Here is a 19234-nt window from a genome sequence, read left to right on the forward strand (position 1 = left end):
CAAGATGATAATGACTTATCTTTGTAAGATTTTTCACTTCCTTGATATCTAATCTTCATGAATCTTGTTATTTGAATTCATTAGAAATACTGAGGAATTCCCTACAAATCTCTTATCTATAATGAATTCAGATCATCATTGCACCACATTTCTCCTGTCTGAAGCTCATTCACTTAAAAGCTGAAGTTAGAAGAAAACTAATTTTCAATAGTTTTAAGCTTTTCCTGTCATCTCTTAATTATGCCTGTCCAAAGAGCAAATCCATGAATGTATTTTTTGAAATATTACATAGTCTATAAAGATATATTATAACTTTGGCATAATTAAAAGAATGTTAAGTTTTGTTTATAGATTGATTTAGCAAATATATTGCATGTATAGCTACATATAAAATTTTACATGTACTATTTCAAAAAAGAATAAAATAAATAGCCCATATATATCACACATAACTTAAGATCGAGAACACGCCAGAGACTTTCAAGCCCTCCGTGTATCCTCTTTGATCACATCTTGCATTCCATTCAAAGTAACCATCTCAGCTTGTGTTTTAATCAATCACTTGCTTTTCTTTATAATTTCACTCCATATGGGAAAATCCCTGAACAATACCTATGCATGTACCAACATATTAGGTATATGGGTACAAATTGTGTAATTTTGACTCACTGTAGTTAATATCTGTGAATTTACTTTTGTTCAACATTTTATTTTTAAAATAAATTCATGTTCAGTTTTTAATGTTTAAAATTTATTTTAAAGCTTAACATTCCATTCTATTGATGAAATGAATTATAGCTCAATGCACTGTATAAATAAACCACAGATGTTTTACACATGATGATATTATGAACAATTTTTATGTCTCCCGTGGGTCATATACGTGAGACTACCTTTAGGGATTTGGACCTATGGGATGACTTGCTGGGCTTAGTATCTTCATCCTTACGTTACTAGAAAATGCCATACTTTTCCTGTTAGTGATTGAATTAATTATATTGCTACAATCAGTATTATGACACCTCATCTGGCTGCTGAGTCTCAGCAACACTTAGTATTATTGAATTATATAATTGCAAATTTTACAAATATGAAATTGTATCTGTTGATAGTTGTGATTTTATATTGATGGATGTCCACCAAGACAGGATTATAGAGTTTTCTAAGGAAGCCAATTTTTAATAGCAATTAAATAATTATCTAGTTTCTGTATTTAAGAGGGGGAAAGACATCTTGGGGCTGGATTGCAGACTTAAAATTTGGCAAAAGAATAACACTGAAAACAAGTAGGAGGCAAGAGAGTAGGGCATCTCAGGAACTGAAGGAATTTCAGAAATTTGAGATTGGGCAGTACTTAAAAGAACTTGATAAACTTTACATGAGTTTGAACTCTATTTAAGGAGTAAATCTAATAAAAGTAGAGTTCTCGTAATATTGTTAAAAAGGGAGCTATTTCCAATACTTAAACAATAGAATGATTACTCAGGCTACCACATTGAAAATGGACTAGACAGTAGCTGGAGGAAGCAGTTGTGATGAGGGATGGCAAGTGGCCAAAATTAAGGTAGGATTGTGGAGCCAGGAGAAAAAGATAGATTAAAGAACTGTTTGGAAGATGAACTGGTGAGTAAGACAGATGGAAAAATCAAGGGTGACAGCCAGGTTTCCAAAATAAAACAGTATAAATGAAACTTATCCTGGAGATTTGACAGGAGAATATGAAATTTGGGGCATATTGAAATTTGCCAGTAGCATACCCAATTGGAAAGGTAGACCAATTGCTAAGGAAACACACAACACACACACACTCTCTCTCTCTCTCACACACACACGCATTCTCACACATATTCCTACAAGAACTTTCTTTCCTTCAAATTTATTTCATTGTAACATTGAAATGAAAAAAAAAAAAAATGATTCTGGGCCAGGACCACTGTCTGCCTGGAGTTTGCTCCTTTTTCCATGTCTGTGTGGTTTTCTGTGGGTAATCTTATTTGCTCCTATCCCCCAAAATATATACATAAGATTCACTGATGTGTTTAAACTGCTGGGCCTCCCTGGCTGTGCAAGGTATTAAGTGCAGCACTATGAAGCTGCCCACAGCCACTGAGCAAGAGTTCTATCCCCAGCCAGCCAGGGAGTTACCCACATGGTGCAGCAGACCTCTCCTATCTCGCCCGCTGCTCCCCTCAGCAGTGTATTTCAGTCAAGTCTGCCTGTTCTGTTCCCCACTCTGTCTCTGGTGGATCCTCTCACCCCCCACAACTCTGGTCTGTGCCCCAGCTCTTGTATGCATAAAAAATAAAACATTTTTAAAAAATTAAAAAAAATAACCGCCCTGTCTGAGTGAGTGTGGATATGTATGACTGGCCCCATGGGGAAAGAGCATCCAGTTCAGGTTTGGGTACTTCTTTAAGATGCTAGGGTAGCTATTAACTATTTAGAATCACTCTTGTCTCATAGATTTCTTAAATATTGAGTGGTTTCTAATGGGGGTAATATCCTCTTTTAAGTTTTTTTCAGAAAATCAAGATATAAAATAATTTTTAAACACACACACACACCCCTCTAAGTCTGTGAAGTAAAATTTGAAGAAAACTGAGTCCAAGCCTTTCTGTGAACAAGTTTCCTTTATAATTATTTTAAAATTCCACCATCTCTGCTCTGGTCATTCAGCAATATTAACTCCATTTGTGTGACACATTTCTCTGTTGTTAATGTTTTCCATTGGTTGGGTGGAGATGGAGGACTCTTTGGAAACCAACTTTCAGGGATAGGATAAAACCTATAGACCAGGGTTTTCAATAGCAAACATCGCTATTGACATTTTAGACCAGTTAATTCTTTCCTGCAGGTGCTGTCAAGTGCATCGTAGAATGTGTAGAGGGATCCTTGACCTCTCTCCTCTTGTGCCAGGAAAGTAACCCCTCCCCAGCATCATAATCAAAAACATACTAGATATTGCCAAAGGTCCCTGATGAAATGGATTAAAAGTGTCCACAGTTGATTTTAGAATCATCGTTGTAGACATTTGAAAAGGAAAAGGTTAACATAATGCTTCAAACAATACCAGCTACCTAAGTCAATGAAGAACATCACTTTATCATTTTATTCATAGTCTCTTAGTCAAAAAGAAATGAGGACAGCAGGGAGGTCTTCTGTTACTTTATTAACTGCTAGCTGTGCTCTCAAAAATTTGGAGTTGTTGTCATTTAGAAAAAAAATGGCTTCCAAGGCCGTGGCTCACAGAATTACCTATCCAGCAGGACATGTGGTTGGATTGAAGGAGAGGAATGGATTGCTATCAAACATGTGGTGCTATCCATTAAGGATGCAGACTCCTCAGTAAGAACAGCAGAAAGCCAGACACCTTAATCTTGAGTTGTAACAGTGATGTTCCTGGCTGGAAGGATGGAGAGATTGGCTGTCAGTTGTTGCTTTTAACAGTAGGTTAGTAAATAATAACATGTTTCTGTTAAATTAGAGAGAGCCTTCTTTCCATTTCTCTCTAGTATTTTATGCCTTGCTGTTCCCCACAAATGCAGAAAACCTTATGATGGTACCTATATTGGTGATCAAATAGAAATGTTTTGCCATTCTCTTCTTTATTCACCTACATTGTTTTATTTATATTATTATTACTAATATTTATTGTCTATGTGATTGCATTGGGGTGATCATTATGTGTATTTTCAACATCTGGCTTAGGGTTTGAATGATTATTGTGAGGAAATTGTGATAGATGTTAAATAAATAAATAACGAGAATACGATTTTTTTCCAATATTTCCCTTAGATTACTAAGATGAAGAAAAACACACTTAGATAAAAGTTTAAATAAAATAACATGACTTTATAGGTTCACATAATCACATGACTACATATATATATACATACATAAATATCCATCCAAATGGAAGAAATAAATGAAATATGAATTTATACAAAAAGTTTAGAAAAAATCTCTTAAACAGACATGCATTAAACATTTATGATGCCAGGTATTTTGCTATTTCTGTAGTGTATAGTGATAAATAATGCAAGGTAGAAAGACTAAATTAGATGGTTTAATTTGAAATAAGTAAAGCAAAATGTTGCTGCTAAGTGCAATACATTCTTTTGAATGAATTGAACTTCAGTAGAGGTGAGTTCCTTGTATTCCATGTATTATATAAGTCCAGGGACATTAGAAATAAACATGGAAAGTAGAAATAGAGAAAGAATAGCCTGCAAAAAAAAAGGAAAAATAATGACTCCATGAAGAGAGATAAATATATTCAACATATTTCTCAATATGGACATTTTCCAAAGAAGTAATGCCTAAAATTTAAAAAAAAAATAATATTTACTAGGAAACTCACTCATCTGAAGGGTGGGGTACTGTACAAAAAGATAATTAATTTACATAATAATCACCTGTTATACATGGACAAAAAGTGATTTTTAGTTAATTTACAGAGTTCTGAAGCAATAATCACAATTCAGTATTAGATCATTTCTATCACTACAACTTGAATCCCATTTGGCAGTCAATCCTACTTCCACACTTAACGTCAGGAAACTCTGATCTTCCATCTCTATAAGTTTCTGTCTCCTGGACATTTTATTTAAATTGAGTCACACCGTATGTAGTGTTTTGAATCAAACTTTCTTCACTTAGCTTAATGTCTTTAGGATGTATCCTTGTACCAAGTTCCATTTTATTGCTAAATATCATTCTGTTGAATAGATAAACCACATTTTGTATAGCATGTCTTCAATTGATGGACATTTTAAATTGTTTAGGGCTCTTGAATGGTATATGTAATATTGCCATACTTGTTCATCTATAAGTCTTTGTGGGCATATGGTTTGATTTTTCTTGTGTCCACATCTAGGGGATAAATTAATGAGTTGTATAGTAAAGTTGTTTTTAATCTTTCAGTAAAGTGCCAAACTCCATTTTACATTCCCGTGAGCAATGTTTCTTATTTCCAGTTTCTCTGCATTCGTGTTGATATTCAAGTCCTTCAATTTTATTATAGCTTATCAAATGTGTATGAAGTGATATGTTAATGTAGTTTTAATGTGCATCAACATAATGACTGTGGATGTTGAACATCTTTTCTTATGCTTACTGATGATTTGTATATCTTTTCAGTAAAATGTCCATTTGCAACTGTTATGAGCTTACTTGGGCTTCCCAGAAGATATTTTGAAGACCAAAGCTAGTTTTGACCATCTATTTTGTAGTGCTTAGTTATAGCAGTTCTAGAAATCTGGTGGAATGCTTTTGCCAATTTTTAATGGACCTCTTTCTGTTCTTACTATGAATCGTAAGATCTTTATAAACTTTGGATATGCGTATTTTATCAGATCTAGAATTTGTAAAAATCATCTTCCAATCTGTAGTTTATTGTTCAATTGTTTTCAAGAACAATTTTAGATTCACATAAAAATCGAGAGGAAGATAAAAAGGATTCCCATAACCACTCCTATTGATAATCTTTCCCACTATCAACAGTATCTCACTGGAAAGAATGTTAACAACTGATGAACTGATATATCGCATCATTTTTACCCAAGTTCATAGTTTATCTCAGGGTTCATTCTTGGTGTTACACATTCTGTGGTTTGGAGAAAATGTAATGAAAGGTAGATATCATTGCAGTATCATAAGAAAGTATTTTCATTACTCTAAAAATCCTGTCTATTCATCTCTTCCCTGATTCTTTCCTTTTTTTTTTTGTAATTATGTCTTTTGAAGTGCATCCCTTTTTTTATTTCTTGATCTAATTTAACATATATATGTATATGCATGCATATATATGTTACTATTGTTAATCCTGCTTTGGGTATCATGCTTAAAGATTCTTTGAGTAGGGCCTCCCCTGGTGGTGCAGCGGTTGAGCATTGGGCTGTGAAGCTGCCCGCAGCCTCTATAGCACTGGTTCGTGATCCCTGGCTGCTGGAGAGGGTCCCACATGGCGCACAGACCTCTCCTGCCGCGCCCGCTGCTCCCCTCAGCAGTGTATTTCTTCGTCAGTCTGCCTGTTCTGTTCCCTGCTCTGGCTCTGGTGAATTCTCTCACCCTCCCACGCGTCTGACTGTACCCAGTGCTTGTATAAATAAATAAATAAATAAATCTTTACAAAAAAAATTATTTGAGTAACCCGAGATCATAAGAATTTTCTCCTTTGTATTGCATAGTGTTAGATTGCAAATTTAGGTCTATGATCAATTTCTACATATGGAATGAAGTTAGACACTAAATCCATCCTTTTATATAAGGGATTCTTAAATGTACCAGTATCATTAGGTGAAAATTCCCCTTTGAATTTATTATGACCATCAAGTTAAGAGTTAATTTCTGGAGGTAGATTCCTGTTCCATTGATCTATATGCCTATCTCTAGGGCAGTTACCTCACTATCTTGATATTTTAGATTTGTAGTCAGTTTAAAATCAAGTAGTATTAAGTACTTTGTTCATTTCAAGATTACTTTTCATATTCGGGGTCCTTCTCATTTACATATAGCTTTTTGGATCAGCTTATAAATTTTCAGTTAAAAACTTCCTGGGATTTTAATAAGGATTTTAAAATTCAGGAATAATTGCTGTAAGAACAATTTAGTCTTCTAAACCTTTAACAAGGGAAGTCTTTTTATTTAGATTTTTAATTCTCTCAGCAATGTTTTATAATTATAGTGTATATATTTTGCATTTTGGTTGACTTTACTTATATTTATTCATTTGGATGCTATATGAAAAGATTTTTAAAGACCATTTAGTGTTACTATATAGATGTGTTATTGACTTTTTTGTATATTGATCTTATATATTGTGGAAATGCATGGCTGAACAGATTGGTTAATTCTAGCAGAAATTTTGTGGGTTCTGTAGGGTTTTTAACATTCAGGATCATATTATCTGAGAATAAAGTCAACTTTACTTCTTCCTTTCCAAACCATATGCCTTTTATTTCTCTTTATGACTAAATTTCACTCTCAAGAAAGAATCTTCAAAAAAAAAAAAAGAAAGAAAGAAACTTCAGTAAAGTGTTGACTAGAAGTGTCAGGAACAGATATTTTTGTGTGATTTCTGAACCTTAGGAAGAAACATTTAGATTTTTATTAAGTATTATGTTTACTGTGAGTTTTCCAGATATCAGTATCAAACTGAAGACTTTTCCTCAATTTCTAATTAATTGATTTTTTTTTTTTTGGAATGGGCATGAGGTTTTTAAGTATTTCTTATATATTTTATGAAATGATTGAGATTGTTCTTTATAAATATTGTATTATCACACTAAGAGATTTTAAAATTTTAAACCAATATTGCATTCATGATATAAATCTCATTTGGGTGTTCTGTATAATACTTTTTGTAGATTATAAAATTCTATTTGTCAATATTAAGGATTTTTTTTATCTGTGTCCATGTACATTTATTGTTCTGTAATTCAGTTTTCTTGTGATGTTGGCCTGGTACACTGTCATCAGACCAAAACTGGTCTCATAAAAAGGTTGTGAAATATTGCTCCCTCATCCATTTTTTAAAAAGAGTTAATTTATTTATGTATGCTTAGAAGAACTGGGGTATAGGCCAGAGGTGCGGGGGGTGGGGTGAGAGGATTCTCCAGAAACAGAGTAGGAAACAGAACACGCAGGTCTACTAAAATACACTGCTGAGGTGGGTAGCAGATGAGACAGGAGAGTTCTGCTGTGCCATGTGTGTCAGCTCCCTGGGTGGGGATAGAACTTGTGCTGTAGTACCTGGTGATAGCTTCATAGTGCTGAGACTTTAATCCCTGCACCACCAGGGAGGCCCAGCTCCTCTATTTTTTTTTTTCTTAAGATTTTGAAGACTAATATAATTTCTTCTCTAAATATTTGATAGAAGCATCCGGTGAAGTATTTTGGAACTGACTTGTTCTTTGTGGGAAGAATTTAATTGTCCATTCAGTTGTTTTCCTTATTTTAACACTACTCATATTTTCCATGTTTGTCTTGCTGTTTTGGCAGTTTGTAGCCTTTAAAAATATCATTGATCTGACTGTTCTACAAAGAGGTAAGATATGGGTTTAAAAAGTGTTATCTGAGAATTAGGACAGCAGGGTCAAGCCTAGCTTGAGCCCAGCTTTTTCCCTGCTGTCATTGTTCAAAAATTTTATATCTCTGGGCCGCAAATCTCTTATTTTGTCTTTGAAGGAATTGGCTAGATGGTCTGTGAGAGAAAAAGAGTAAAGGGATTCTTTGACATATTGGGCAGGAGAATGTGCAAGTTAACAACACATTGTGTTGTTTATTTCTGAATGTTTTATGAGGAAAGTTCTTACGTGTGCTATTTTTTCACAGATGTTTTGGTTTTTGTTCTGTTTGTTGATGTTGTATTTTCAAAGTTTAAATGTTTATTATAATATGCTTCCTTGTCCTATTGTTTCTAGAGTGGTAGGCACAGATAACTAAGGAAACTTATTCAAAAAGCAAATAGAAAATTTCATGATATTTTAAACTCCTGGCAAGTCTACAATTGAAAAAAATATTGAATCATGAAATTTTTTTTCTCACCACAAACCTGAAAGTTAAGCATATTAAATTTATTTAACTCCACTTATTCTGGATATTTTTTTTTTAAAGATCCATTTATTTATTTATACAAGCACTGGGTACAGTCAGAAGCATGGGACAGTAAGAGAATTCACCAGAGCCAGAGTGGGGAACAGAACAGGCAGAAGGGCCAAAGTACACTGCTGAGGGGAGCAGCGGGCGCAGCAGGAGAGGTCTGCGGACCATGCGGGACCCTCACCAGTGGCCGGGGATCAAACTGATTCTGTAGAGGCTGCAGGAAGCTCCGCAGCCCAGCGTTCAACCGCTGTGCCTCCAGGGGAGGCCCATATTCTGGATTTCTTAATGTAATAAAGTGGTAGTCACTTTTGGGATAGATTCGAAACCTAAGGCTTCAAATATTTTTCTTTGTGACCCTGTGGGGTAAATGGTTTTCAGGCTTTTCTGCCCTCCTACATTAGGATTGTCGTGCCTGATGGGGCACCTGCAGTTGTTACATTGCTGTAAGTTATGTTGTTTACCTCTGTGGGCCATGGCTCAGTATTGAGATATTCACCAAGAGAAGCAGAGGCAAAAGAGAGAGAGGAACAGAGTGAAGATTTATGGGGGACTTGGAAGCCCCCTCACCCCCCTCCCTCTGTAACCCTGACTGCTGTGTACCTTATTGCTGAACTACAGGTAAAAAGCTCAATAAAAGCCTGAGAAAGCCAAGGGCTCAGGACTCTCCTTTTACCCAATCTGGTCCGCTCAAATCGTAGAAAACATGCTCAGAGGCCTTCCTGCCACTACAGACCCATAGTAAGAAATGTTTATAATGCAGCTTAGAATTGGCAAGTGTATGCATATATGTGAGTGTGTGTGTGTGAGTGTGTGTGTGTGTGTGTATGAACCTTCATACCATGTTCCTCCACACATAGTTGTAGACATACAGAACTCGGATAATGTACGAGTGTTCCTTTCAATTTCTATTGTGTTTTATTTCACTTTGGGGTGGGAGGGTTACCCTCCAAATTGATTTTATTACCCACTCATGGATAAGAACCCACAAAATTGTAGTTTTGTCGATCAGAATCCAGAAAATATTGGTTTAATAAATATAATTGACATTTAAATCATGTACTTGAGAGAGCTCAAAAGTAGCCAACCTTACAGAGGTGTTATGCGATGTATTTTTAGAGAACTCAATAAAAACTAAAGGATATACTTTCCTATGCAGGGAAAATTGGGATAACACACTCTTGCTTGAGTAATTCTGTAGCAACCCGAACCCCTTTTCCATAACTGCTCTACCTGTGCAATGACCCCAAAACAACTTAGGAGGTTAAGAAATGTATGGATATTTTGTTCTTGCAGTCCTGGAAACCTAAATTGAAATTTAACCCATTTTATTTGCTGTATCATACTAAGTGTATCCGTTTCCTAAGGTTGCATTTAGCAAATACTACCAATAGGTGGCTTAACATAAGGGGAATGTATTGTCTCACAGTTATGGTGTGTAGAAGTGCAAAATCAAGGTGTCAGCAGGCCATGCTTCTTCTGAAATCTGTAAGGAAATCCTCCCAAGCCTCTCCTTTCTGGGGAATGGTTTGCTAGCCATCTGGTATCTCTGAACCTGTGGGTGTCTACATCCAATCACTGCCTTCACCATCACCTGCCTTCTTTCTGCTGCACGTGTCCAACTTCTTACAAGGATACCAGTCATAATGGAGTAGCATCCCCCCTTTTCCAATATGACATCATCTAAATTAACAGCATTTGTGCCTCCCTGTTGGATCAAGGGCTTAAAACACAGCACGATGGGGCCTCCCTGGTGGCGCAGCGGTTGAGCACTGGGTTGCGAAGCTGCCCGCAGCCTCTGCAGCGCTGGTTCGATCCTCGGCCTCCGGGTGAGGGTCCCACATGGCGCGCAGACCTCTCCTGCCGCCCCCTGCTTCCCTCAGCAGTGTACTTCGTCAATCTGCCTGCTCTGCTCTCCGCTCTGTCTCTGGTGAATTCTCTCACCCTCCTGCGCTTCTGACTGTACCCAGTGCTTGTATAAATAAATAAATAAATCTTTAAAAAAATATATATTTTAAAAAAAGAAACAAAAACCACAGAACTATGAAGCTATCCCTAGCCCTAACCACTGCAGCATGAGTTCGATACCCGGCTGGCCAGGGAGCTGACCCACTTGGGTCACCCGCTGCTCCCCTCAGCAGTGTATTTCAGTCAATCCACTGTTCTGTTCCCCACTCTGTCTCTGGTGAATCCTCTACTCCCCACATCTCTGGCCTGAACCCCAGTTCTTGTATGCATAAATAAATAACTCTTTAAAAAATTAATTAATGGCATCTGCAAAGAGTCTATTTTGAAATAAGAACATATTCTGGCACTAGGGGCTATGTCTTCATCCTATCTGTTTTAAAGGAACACAATTAAACACATAGCACTAAGAAATGTGTTTCTCCATACACTGTGTTTTCTCATGACTTATGCCTAGCAAATATTGGTGCTGTAAGCCCTAACTGCACTCCCAGGGGATTTGGAGAGGGGACAGTTAATGGAATTAGAGACACCAGATGAAAAGGAGGGGAAAATGTTAATTGCAAGTTGCAAAGCTGCAGGAGGAAAGCATATTTTAATGTGTAATCCCCCCTAAAACCATGCTGTGCTACCCCACTCAGAATCATCTCAAGCACCACTCTTAAAGACATACTCCAGTTGGCTTTCAACTCCTAACTTTTTCATGAAACTCACTTTTTCCTCTCTCCTCTTACTGGGTAAATAATTCTGAATTCCTAATGTCATCCACTGCAGTATAACAATGCTAGCAGGGTTCACTGTTGTTTAGTTAGATTTGCAAGAATGCTGAGTTAAGGATTAAAAAAGAAAAATCCATCAGCTGCAGGCTTTCCCCTGCTGAATTAGAGACCGGAAAATAAATGTTTGCACCTTTAACGACCTCCATTGTCCTGACTTCACAGAATCCCCAGTGGGAGCTAATCCTTTGGAACAATACAGTGCAGATGTTTCACGAGATAAGAAAGCTAATTCCAGACCAATAAGAGCCACTCCAAATGTCAGCACACCAAAATAAAGTGAAAATATGAGGTAAGCAGATGCAACCCATGTGGTCTGATTCCTTTGTGTTTGGGTCATTCTACAGTAATGACTTTGTTTAAGCCAATGGCAAATTTCTCCTTAACTAGACTTGAACTGTCCTGGGTGCTCTTGGTATCTGTGGTGCTCACTTTCAAAAGTCTTCCTCATAGTAAAATTTATAAGATAAACACCTTGTCAAAGATATCTTGATTTTGTCTGGATTTTCACACCTCACTCTCTGTATCTATAGAAATTACTATCAGGCAAAAGTGTTAAGAAATTGTGGTTTTAAATTTGAATAATAAATACTTCAAATTCAAAGCCAAGTTTTGATCCAAGCAGAGAAAAATTCCTGGAATCTCCCCTGTGAGATAAAGAATTATTTTAAATAAACAATGTTGCAAAATCTTCTAGAACTACCCAGATGAATCTTTCAAGTTTCTTATATTTTTAGTCTATAGAAAAAGTATTTATAATATGATTACTAACTATAAGTCTTTGTGAGCGATATAGTAAGTCTATATAGTAAGAGATATAATACTTATTTCTTACATATTTAACCATTTACTGCTTCACCTATAGATTACATATTACATTTTCTTGATTCTAAGAATACATAGAATTATTAAACAAGTCTTTTGTTGTTCTTTTGGTGGGGAAAGGGTAAACTCTTTTCCTTTAAAAGATTATATTCAAAATGTAAGTCAATTACAAGAATATTTCTCAACCTAATAAAACCAATAAGATGTGGAGAATCACAAATATTAAAGTTAGGAAGTTGGAGAAATCCTAAGGAATATATAAAAGTACCCATATTGTAGAGAACCAAAAAATGCCTTAAAAATTACCACTTATGGGCCTCCCTGGAGGCGCAAGGGTTTAAGACACAACCTGAAGAAATCCACAACCTCTGCTGCACGAGTTCTATCCCCAGCTGGCCAGGGAGCAGCCCACATGGCGAAGCAGACATCTCCTGTCTCGCCTGCTGCTCCCCTCAGCGGTGTATTTCAGCCTGTTCTGTTCCCTACTCTGTCTCTGGTGAATCCTCTTCCCCCACCCCCGTATCTCTGGCCTGTACCCCAGTTCTTGTATGCATAAATAAATGAATCTTTAAAAAAATGCAACTTAAGTGTTTAGGATTTAGATATATTTTTACATAAAGTTAGAGTGATGGCTAACACTTAATAGTTGTTTTGTGAATATAAGATGTTAAAATATAAGAGTCATGAGATAATCTTATTATAATTGTTTTTTAATTTGTAAATCTATCTTAGTTCTAACCACTGTGTCTGGGCACTCTGCCAGCTATAAGTAATAGTGAATTATTGTCCCATAGTTTTTGAGTATTGGAGCAATATTACAATTGAGATTGTCAAAATATCACAACTGGAAACATGTTAGGGCAATAGATTATTGTCTATAGGACTGGGAAAATTTGTGTTCTCTGAGAAGTTTTCAGGGAAATTTCTGATTAAGATCAGATAACCAATAAGGCTTTTTTTTTTTTTTTTGGTCCATTTTGGTGATAAGGTGCAGAATAATTATGTTCCTAAGCCTGTTTCCCTTTTTTGCTCTTATCAGCACAAGCTTTTGCCTCCCCAGTAAATATCAACTAAAATTTCTTTGTTTTTATTTTTAGCACCTGTTTGCTTTTTTTCTTTTAACTTCAGTGAGATTTCCTCTTGCTTATTGAAGTTGGGAAAGTATTTGTAAAAATAAATAAAAGATGTCTGTCTGTCTGGTTTACCCATCCTATATTTATTTTGGACAATGATTTGTACCTATCCAGAAGTTTAATCATTTTGGGAACACTGTGATCAGCACCCTTGTTTGGAAAAGAGGATCTTAACTGGGTCACAGAAGAAAGAAAAAAAAAACTTAGCAGAGGACAAAAGTGCTTTTCCCTCTCTGTGTCTATGTGCGCTTGTATATTTCTGTCTGTCTTCCTCCTTGCTTCTCTCCTTGTCATCACAGTTTTGTATCTCTTTTCCCATCTTCTTTCCTTCTCTCATTCTTTTTGCCAGTTTATCAGCCTATATTCTGCTTTTTTCTCTCAGACTCATTGAGTGTTTGGTACTGAAGTTTATTTCATAATAAATTTAGAGTTGAGTGTAGATGAAAAAAGAATATTCTCATTACTTAGCTCAATATACTCACCATTGCAGTATATTACCTCCCTAAAGAAATAATTTTTAAATAAGATTTTGTTTGTTTGTTTCCTTCCTGACTTCTTTGTTTTCATTCCATTTCTTAAAAGAAATAAAATGTTAAGATTCCATTGAATGCCTGAACCCATGAGCCTGAACCCTGGTTCAACATTATCAATAGAACTATGATCTGTACCTTAACATGTTTATATTTGGTACTTTCTCAAACCTGCTATCCCCCAAGAATAGAGCATTTAGTACATCTAAACAATTAAAGGATAGTTCTTCACTGAACTAGGTTGTTTGAAGAAGATAATTCACTGAGTATGTTGTTTACCAGCAGAAGCCAAAGTCTTCCTAGATTGTGATGAATTTATGTTCTCACAGCTTAAAGTGAAATAGATTAATTTATCTCAACAGGCTTACCTTTTAGAATGTTTATATAAATAGCCCACATGTAAAGATGATGTGTTCTTTGTGTTTGGAAAGACCCTATGGAATGTGAATAATATTTTTAAAGTCTGTGTTTGACTTCTGATTATTTGAATACAGTGTTCCCATAAAAAAAAAAAAAACTTAATTCCAGTCTTTGAGAAAAACATGCATAAGTATGCAAGTCAAATTTATACTAAGTACAAAAGAACAGCTAAAAAGTGATAGAAGTCTGGGATCTGTGGAGAGAAAGAAAACATGTTTTATGTATTAATAAATATTTGGGAATAAAGATGGGAAAATTAACAGTTTTATACACCTCTTGTGACCCCATGGAAAAGACAGACAGCTAATTCTGCATTCCTCAAATTAGGTCTTAGAAACAAAAGCCAGGAGACCTATTAAACCCATAAAACTTTACAGTAAAAAAATTTGTGATTTATCACATTAAACAACATTGTTTATGTAGCATTTTATGTAACATATAACATTATAATACAACCTTAATAAGTAGATTGAGTAAATACTGCTTTAAATGAAATCAAATTCATGAGAATGATAGTGAGATATTTTTGCTTTACACTGATTCAATCTTTTCATCTAAAATATGTTTTATTTCATTTATTCTAAAAAAAATATTATGAATTTCTTAAACTACTTCATAATTTGGGAATTCTAAGTGTTAGTTTGAAAATTATGCAAGAAGATAACTATAGGAACATTTGTAATCCCATTCATCTTGGTGAAGAAATACTTAAATATTCTGGGGAATTTTTGCTTAAAGTCATAGTGAGAAAGAAAACTGATTTAAACAATAAGAGCTTTCTGGTCACGTGCCATATTTCCTGATCTATTGTGTTTGGCACCAGGAAACAACTTGGCATGAGCCACTGAAAAATCCATCAGCAATTGTGTCTACTTTATCACTTCCTGAACGCATGCTTGCAGGAAATGGATACAAAAACAATTATTTAAAAGGGGAAAATTGTACTTTGCTGTTTGAAAAATTAAAAATATGTATTTAACACTTACTATCTCTTTGTAGTAAATAAATAGAAAATGATTATATCATGCTATATGTGAATCTTCATCTATGAATAAAACTTGAAATGCATTCCTTATTATTTTTCAGTTGGTTGTTACAAGTGATTTGCAAAAATAGAAATAATTAATATGAATTTAAGTGTCCATTGAAGAGGTAGGAAAAAATGATCAAACACAGCGACTCTATCAAGAAGGTACTTCCAGAGAGAAATAGTTATTTTACTCCTTGTATGGAGAATTTAGTAATGATAATAGAGCAGATGAGCCAATGAGAACAATTCATAGGGCAGCAAAGCATAATGGAAAAAATAAAACTTCATTAGGGATTTTAAAGGAAATGAAAACATGCAAAATGTTTCCTTATATAATTGGATGATAACATGTAAAAGGTATAAAATGCATTAGAATTGGTGACTTGCAATATTTTGATTTTTTTTAAATATCTTAATCTTTAGGCATGGACTATATAATAGTCCTCTTTGGCCCCATTCCTTCAGCATCTACCTTGCCTATTGTCACTCACCTGATTATTTACAGTATCTATAGCTAAAAGATTAATAAGTGACCATTTCTAAATATGTACCCCCTAAAAAATGGCCTTGGCTTTTCATCAGGTTTTATTGCCTTTTGTAGCAAATAAGATTTCTTGCGAAATAACTTCAAACTTGATTAACCACTCTACGATAAATTAAATCCAAATCTTCCTTGAAATTGGCCATCAGAAAAACCAGGTTATTCAGGCAGAAAAATTATTTTTAAACAAGGCAAAAACTGTTATTTTTTCTTTTTTATTAGTACCTCTGTCTCCTGAAAAACGTAGTTAGTACATATTTTTATTAGCTTCTTTGGGAAACAATGACATCTAGATTTTGCCTTCACTCATATTCCTAGCAATGTCTCAAGAATATGTTTTATTTCTATAGTACATAAAATTCTTTCACTGATATGAATTCAGTGACATAAAGGACTCATTTATGTCACACAAAAGGTAACTAGCATATTTCTTCACTAGAGCATGGTTTTCAATGTATTGTCTCATGTATTTTAAATTATGATATTCAGAATCCTACCTGGGTTAAGCGAAATCGCAAATCCCATCAGAAAAAACTATGTAGGGTGGTTTCACTGGGATGAGGCCCAAGCATCTACCACTATGCAAGGAAACAACTCCATTTGGATACATTTTCCAAAATGAACTTTGTCACAAGTCTTTATTTGGAAGAAAGGTTTGCAAACAAAACAAAACAAAAATAGTTTTTATCATTACTTCCCCCATATTAATGACTTAGGTATTGAAGTACTACATTTGAGTTTAAATAAAAAAGAATGACCAGTGAAAGCTTAAACGACTAAGTAGGTTCTCCAAGAAAGCCTTCAACTCCATTTCCTAGAATAATGTAGCCAAAAAGAGCTGTAATGATAAAATATTACCATTTGATTATATATTACATATAAACATATCATTAATGAAAAGAATCTGAGGATAGAGGTAAAGATCAAAACCAAATAGTAAGGTCAGCATGTTTTTAAGAATTTTAAAATACAATTGTAACTTAAAATATAATTGTAATTTTACTTATAGGACAAAACTATATTATAGAATACATAAAGTACCAGACAATTTTAGTGATCTGGTTTTCCCTAATAATCCAAAGAAAAACAAAATAATAAAAGGAAATGCTTTATCCAAATTCACAATTGGAAGTAAATTGCTATTTAAAAAATCCATGTTTGTACTAAAATGAAGGAAATCAATGAATTTCTACTAAAATAAGGAAATAGAGTGAAACTGATAATTAAGAGAAGTAATAATGGGTTGGTGATACGATAACATTGAACTCTAAATCATTACAATACAAATATCTGATAAATATTTGATTCATTTATTTAATCGATGCAAAATATTCTCATTATTATTGAAAGTTACGTCACCATGAAACTGAATGTCACCATGAAAACTGAATTAGTGAAATGGGACCATTTGCTCTTTGGAGAAATATGCAATTAAGTTCCTGTGAGCCTCTGGTCACAATATATTCCATTAGTGGATCAATACCCAACCTATTTTAATGTATGTTCCTATTTAAAGACACCTCATTTAGTCTGTTATTTCTTTAACATTGAAATCATGGCCAACAACGTTGTAAGTCACTCATCAAAAGGCACACCTAACCATTCTCTCAAGCAAACAATTCAACAGTACTTGAGAGGGCATTTTAAACTAAAAAAAAGGAGAAAAATGAGTTTTTCACCATCAGATGAGCATAGATATGACAGGCTAATCAATATGATTGTTTCTTTGTGAATATCCACAAATAATTGTTAAAATGCAAATGCTGGTCTGGAGGGTTACCCATTTTAGTGAATAGGTGAATTAGTAGGGAATCCATGAATAATGAGGATTTACTTAAGGAGGAACTTCCATATTGCTAAATTAAATGTATTTTTTTTTTTTTAGTGTTTATTTTATTGGCACTCACAGCAGCTGTGTTTGGCCTCTCCTGCCTCTTTAAAAGGTTTCTCTTTCTTTCATTACCAAGATTTCAGACTCTTAATATATATGTTTATTTTACCCCCAACTCCCCATCTGTGTCTTTTGTAGGTTCCATAGTCTTTATTCATATCATTAAATATTGAAACTCAAGCCAGTCCCCCAATCTTTTCTCATTTCATTCTGTGCTCTCCCTACACAAGCTCTTGTTTACGCAGAAGACTAACAAAATTTTATATCTTATTGCAAATCCCTCCTCTGAGCTTCAGAAGCATATACAATGGACAACTAGACACTTCCATTTTAATGTCTCAAAGACACCTAGAAATCAATGAACATAAAATTGAATTTATGATCCTTCTCCACAAAACTTGAGGCTGTAATCTGAAGAATTTATGGGAAAAGAAACTTTATTACATGGGGAATATTTTGGAAATGTAGTACAGAATGATAAGGACAGTTCTCTTTTAAATATTAAACAACTTTGTTTCTATTAAAGAAGAGTCATAGTCCAGTTCTCACCACACCATGCCTGATAATGCAACATGCTGAATCCAAGGTTCAGGCAAGATGATAAACCTATCAGATAATCTCACTAGGCTTCTTTTTTAATTACCAGATCAAAAGTTTCATTGCAATGATGATTTAACAGCTAGTACATATAAATCTTGTATTTTTCTCACAGTCTTTGGTGAATTTTTATACATTGAACGAGTAAGCTAAATTTTATAAGGTGATACTTTTATTGTATATTTACATCTTTCAAATATATGCAGAGTAGTATTGCCTTAACTGATAAAATAACCATTATTAAATTATTATAAATGTAGACAATATTTTTTGTCCATTGCCTATAAATATTGCCTTATTTGCTTTATTAAAAATTAAGTCTCTAATTGCACAGATCATAACTACTTCTATAAGTTAAGTGATAGTGCTGGTGAGATTTCAAGCTTTAGCACTTGTTCATTCAATGAATGAATATTCAGCATTCTGGTTAATATAAATTTTGAAATGCCAAATTGTAAATCTTGGAATCTTATTGGCACTCAATAAACATTTGTAAATTAATTGCTAATGAGGAAGGAAGGATGCATTTCCATCACATTTTCAGGTAGGTAGATTTCCTCTTACCAGTTACAAGAAAAAAAAAAAAAAACAGCTTTCAGTATAGTAAATGTTACTGATCCTTTAATTTTTTTTCTAGTAATAACTTTGTAATAATAATTTTTGTAGTAATAATTTTTTTCTAGTAATAACTTTGTCTAGTAATAACTTTGTAGCTGCTGGAAATTATTTCTAGATTCTGGCCATGAGTTAACTAATAACTCTAGTTTACAATGTCACTCTCTTATCATTTTATGCTATTTCAAAGTACTTAGTGAGAGATTGCAAAAAGTTTCTTCAAAGGAAGATAGCAAAATGAAAAATTATAGTGAAGAATACTTCATTAAAAAATTGACTGATATTCCATATGTTTTCACAAATGGATATT

The 19234-nt window shown here is 34.3% G+C and overlaps 1 long non-coding RNA gene across 1 annotated transcript in view; it reads left to right on the forward strand.

The window, feature by feature from the left end:
- Window positions 1–19234, forward strand: part of LOC129145425 (uncharacterized) — a 136793-nt gene that overhangs the window by 24477 nt on the left and 93082 nt on the right. The window contains exon 2 of the long non-coding RNA XR_008550961.1: window positions 11508–11634. This is a non-coding gene — a long non-coding RNA (uncharacterized LOC129145425). The remainder of the gene's footprint in view (window positions 1–11507; window positions 11635–19234) is intronic.

This window comes from Talpa occidentalis, unplaced genomic scaffold (genome assembly GCF_014898055.3).
Source record: "Talpa occidentalis isolate TD23 unplaced genomic scaffold, MPIMG_talOcc4v2.1 talOcc4.11, whole genome shotgun sequence".
In the NCBI taxonomy this organism is placed as follows: domain Eukaryota; kingdom Metazoa; phylum Chordata; class Mammalia; order Eulipotyphla; family Talpidae; genus Talpa; species Talpa occidentalis.